Source organism: Pteropus alecto, unplaced genomic scaffold (genome assembly GCF_000325575.1).
Source record: "Pteropus alecto unplaced genomic scaffold, ASM32557v1 scaffold23, whole genome shotgun sequence".
NCBI lineage: Eukaryota > Metazoa > Chordata > Mammalia > Chiroptera > Pteropodidae > Pteropus > Pteropus alecto.
Genome location: NW_006435837.1, coordinates 6,677,242 through 6,682,331, shown reverse-complemented (window position 1 = coordinate 6,682,331; position 5,090 = coordinate 6,677,242). Strand labels below are relative to the sequence as shown.

The 5,090-nt window shown below is 49.6% G+C and overlaps 1 protein-coding gene across 5 annotated transcripts in view; it reads left to right on the top strand.

The window, feature by feature from the left end:
* The first annotated feature begins 1,025 nt into the window (after nucleotides 1–1,025).
* The window catches only part of POM121L12 (POM121 transmembrane nucleoporin like 12), a 13,216-nt gene continuing 9,151 nt past the window's right edge, over nucleotides 1,026–5,090 (top strand). For 2 of the 5 annotated variants that reach the window (XR_003046213.1, XR_001516855.2), the window contains exon 1: nucleotides 1,037–3,137. The gene's annotated coding sequence lies outside the window, so the exon portion shown is untranslated. Of the gene's footprint in view, nucleotides 3,138–5,090 lie in introns of all 5 variants that reach the window. The other 3 variants (XM_015589177.2, XM_015589176.2, XM_015589175.2) reach the window with 3 other exon arrangements.

The following is a 5,090-nucleotide window of genomic DNA, read 5'->3' as shown; positions in this document are numbered from 1 at the left end:
CTTACCAAGTCCTTTTCCACATATTAACTAACCCTTGTACCACACCTTCTTTAACTTTCTCATCAATTCTGGCCCCTTCCAAACCCAAGTAGGGGGAACTTCAGGCTGTAGGCAACTTGGGGTTTGTCTTATTCATCACCGGAACATAGTACTCCATAAATACTATTTAAATGAATAACTGAATGGTTAATGGAGAGTGCCTAAGAAAAGTCATTTGAAGGACAAATCAGGAAGTAGAAGAGTGTGCTTACTACCTACCACTTACGGTCTGCTGAGGGACTGCTAGGAACACAGTTCTCGAAAGTACCCAGTTATGTTTTCTATAGGATTCTGCTCACAGTTGTGCTGTCTGGAGGTGGGAGAAATACGAAAAAAGTCAGTTTTTAGACGAGGACTTAGGATCCGCAGGCTTGTTCCATTTATAAATGCTACCGACATCCAGCTCTGAGACCAGGAAAGTCTATTCTGGAAACTTGTGGGCCCCGCCAGCTCTTCCGCAGCTTCCCAAGGACAGGCTCCGCCAGCGGAGGGAGAGCGGGAGGCGTGGACCTGGCCAGAGTGGAACCAAAAGTGGGTGGCGTGGGAACCCCAGGGAGCAGCCAACACGGAGTGCAGGAAAATGCGCAGGCGCGGAGTAAGCGTGGCCAATGGGTCTTGCCCTGTGGCAGCGGCAGAGCGTCAGAATTGATCAGAACAAACGGGCGTGGAATTCAGGAAGGAAAGAATGTGACGCGGCCTGAGGGGCGGGGCCTGGAACCGTGAGAAGGAGCGCAGGGGATGGCAATGTCCGGAGAGGCGTGGCGGAGGTGTAGCCCAGAGCCGTGATCTGACAAAGTGGGACTTAGTCGGCGCGTGGCCGCTTATAAGGGCTTGAAAAAGTTGGTAGAAATTGCGGGAGTGGCGCGCTCAGGCAGAGGAATTACCAGAATTAAAAGCAGGGAAGTGGGCACGAAGGAGAGACGTGGACTCAGTGGAATGAGGATGGCCCGGGGAAATAATAGGGAAGCGAAAGGACTCACGGCAGTGGACACCGATGGAGAGGCGGAGCCACGGAGTAGAGTACGGACGCAAAAGACGTAACAGGAGGGGGCGTGGTCGTAGTCCACATACGTACTGTGAACGTGTGGGCGCTGCCCGTGCGTGGGGCGTGGCTTTGCCGCTCTGAGGGACGCCCAGAAGACGGTCTAGCCGGAAAATGGGTTGGGCCCAGGCTTCGGAGGGCAGGGGCGGGACCAAGCTAGCGCGCAGGTGCGTGACCGCCGCTGGAGGCCCGGAGAGACGGCAGCAGAGTTGCCACTGGGGACCGTGGCCGGGGCGGGGCATTCGGATTGTTGCAGACTTGGGTCGGGCCAACGGGGGCGTGACGTGCATGAGTGAAGTGACGTGACTCGGCGTGACGACGTAGCAAGACGGAGGGGGCGTAACCAAGATGGCCGCGCGCATGAACCTCTGATTTCGGTAACGGGTGGAGGAGTTCTCGTTCTGGGTAAGGTCCGGCGGGGATATGGAGTGCGGGAGGCAGGAGGGCTTATGTTACCAGAGGGAACAGGGACCCTCCCCTACACACGGCCACGCGATGCGATGGGTACCGGAGCCGGGACAGCTGTTGGCCCGGCGAGGACGGCCACAGTCCAGGCGTCACTTCAATGAAGAATGGTGGGGAGGGGGCAGGAAGTCGCCCCTTCCCGACTCTACCTCTGTTTCTCCATTCTGGGGGTCACTAGACATCTACACCTCCTTAGGGCTCTGTCCATCTAAAGGTAGAATAGCTGTCTCAAGTAATTTGACTGCTGAGGGGGTTGCAGTTCCAGAAACCAAGACGCAGCAAGCTGGGACTCAAACTGCATTGTTGATCTCTCTCCTGACAATGCCAGACGCTATGGACAGATTCAAAGCCACCCTCCGGGCAGGAGGTCAGCAGCATACCTGTGCCATGTAGACAGCTCAGAGCCTTCTCTACTCCACAATTCTTTCTTCTATTCTTTTTCTTTTCTGCCCCGCTTGGGAGCTGGAGGGAAAAACCCTACAAAATACGAACGTCGTTGGTGGCTATGATTGTTTGTGGCATGAGTTTAAAGCTACTGCCCTGAGGATGCCGGAACTAGTTATTTATCAGTGTAATTGCCTCTCGTTAGTTTTGCTGAGAAAGTTTGAGAAATATGGGGAGATAACGAAGCTGTGTACACCTTAATTTGGGTAGGATTTAATCTCTGTCAGACATTGAAAACCACATTACTTCATGTTTTCCTTTTATCCTTTATTAACAATCTCATCATCTCCATTTTGCTATTTAAAAGTCTTACTGGAACATGGAGATAAGTCAGAAATCTCTGGTGAGAAAACCTGCCCCACACCCTACCCATAAGCTGCACCTGCACATTCCACAGACAGGTCACTGTTCTCAGCCTGCATTGGAGTCTACAGTAAACTGAGGTTAACCTGACTTACCCTCCTTTTTGGCCTCTGGTAAAGAACTGCAGTGTTCTTGAATGTTTTGGAAGTGAAAACTTTTCAGCTTTCTAGGGCTTTCCTCTTTCATTCAGAAATTGTAAACTCGGTACTAGGACTGAAATTCACCTGAAGGCCCAAAGCAGCAACGGTGAGTAGGAATTATCTAGGCACGAGGGAGGGAGAGTCGTCCAGGGAAAAAGGAGTATCTGCCCGGGCTGGAGAGAGGATCCACAGTTGAACGAATTAAAGTCCATGTGGCTGGTGTTCAGGCTGGAGCTGGAAGTGGACGTGACAGACAGTAAATGAGCCTATCATCCTCGAGTGATCACTGAGCTTGAGGAACTAGAGTGGATAAACTATGGACACTCATTTATATCCACTCCTCGCCCCGATGTTGACTAATACTCAATGTTTCGTCCTCCTCACAGGTTGCCACGTGATCGTCGGTTTCTACTGTTACAGCTGTTCCTCCTCTATCCTCCTGCCTCTAGGTTATTAGGTTCCTGCAAGTTCTTTGGGAACTGATCAACACTTCAAGCCAAAGATGGCGGTGATGAATAGCCTGAGAGCCATCCTTCAAGCTTCTCCATGCAGATTGCTGTGGAGAAGGTTCCAGATTCCGAGGCCCATGCCAGCGAGGCCCTGCAGCCTCTACACCTGCACTTACAAAACGCGGAACCGAACCCGTGAGTCCACTGCTGCCCTAAAGAGAGCAGGAGGCTTGTTTCATGAGAATGCCGTGTGCTGAGGATTTGTAGATAGGATGTCAGTGGCATTCTAAGTGGGTTTATATGCCTTAAGAACCGTGAGAATTAACTACTTGTTCTCTCTTTGTCCTCTGAAATAAATGGGGAAAGTTCTTTCTCCCCAGCTTTATTGAGACATAATTGCAATATAACGTTGTGCGAGTCTAAGGAATTCCACGTGACGATTGGATACACGTATAGATTGCAAAATGATTACCATAGTAAAGTTGGGAAAGTTCTTGACCGGTTTTAACATGTTAAAATGATGTCATGCAAAAATAGGACAAGGGAGACGTCCCAGTTGCAAATACTTTGGAACCTGTTCTTCATTGTTTCTTGTTAGCAATTGTCTTTTTACTAAGGTTCATGCACAGACTGCGAATTATTTCTGTGACTCTCAACGTGCTGGAAGTTGCATATTAATGTTTATAGCAGTCCAGAACAGTAGCTTCACACTCTGGAGCATTGTTTCCCGAGTTAACGAATAGCAGTTCCTTCTGGCTGCCCAGCTCACCAAGTGTGTGTTCTGCTGTCAACACAGCAGATCAAGTGGTCTTCCCTGCAGCCTGTCGCATCTCGTGCCCTCCAGAAGTAGGAGTCACCATCCGCATCTCCGTGGGGCAGGGATTCTCCACTGTGGCACTACTGCCATGGGGGTAGAGTTGTCCTGTGCACTGTAGGAAGTTGGAAGGCATCCCTAAGTGTGTCGACATTCCTGAATGTCCCGAGGGACAAAATAAACCTGGTAGAGACCCCCTGGGGTGATAGGAGAGGATAATGTGTGTGTTGGTGGAGAGATGGGTTTAATGAAATGGCGAAGCATATTTTATATATTTTCCACTTTTCCCATGAATTAACTGAGACTTTTCACAGGCTTCAAAGTTCTAGGTTCTTAAACGTTTCCTCTAAGGGTTTACTCTCTTTGACCCTATGTGCACATGAAAGGAATTCCTCAGTAATGCTCATCTAGTTAAACGCACTGCCTTGAAACTGCTTCACGAATACATTTTTATTGAGAGTTTATTTTGTTTCCTCCAACATTGATTGTGTTCCTTTGAAATGAGCTGGCCAGAGTCAATACATTTCTGGTTGCTGGGTGTGGCTTCCTCCCAGCCGGCCCACTTCCTGCCCAGACTGGCTTGGTTTCAACACTGGCACTTTGTGGTCCAAGGCTTCAAGTGGGAAAAAAAATAGTCATGTTTACCTAGTTAGTAAAGTTGTACTTTTTTTAACAGAAAGTTGAAAGTTATAGTTCTAAAATCTGACGTGCTCCTGTCTTTAGGATAGTTTTGTTTCTTTCGTGCTGGCAGGAACAAAAATGAGTGGTGGCTTAGGGATGTGGGGGCTTCCCTTGATTAATGTCCCACATCAGGTGTTCTTGTTTGTCAGTTACTAAGAAAAACAGGTGACAGTCACCGTCTGATTTTGTTTGGGGCCTATTACGCCATCCCTCCCTGTTTTCTGGTCTCTGCTGCCCTGGGCACTGAGCATGTCCTGTTCTGCTATCCTGGTGTTAAAGACGGTACTCACTGTGTCCGGAAGCTCGGTACCCCAGCAGAAGGCCCAGTGTGCACTTGTGACCAAGAATGACCCGAGTGTTGACAGTTAAAAAAGATCACTGGGGTGTCCTTCACTATGCCGGCCACACAGTGAGGATGCCCTATTGGCAGCTACTTGTGGTCCTGGGCTTGTTTTATCCATCACCATCTTTATCATCATCATTATGGTCTCAGCGGCTCCCTCAAGTGTTTGTCTGACGGTTTTTAGGATTGGGTGAAGCAGAATAAGTTGCATATGAAGGAGGAGGATCTGGCAAATTTGGGAAGCAGCATTTCACTAGAGCCCTGAGCTCCCTGCTGGTCCTTCAGCCCCCACCCTCCCCCCAGGTGCTCA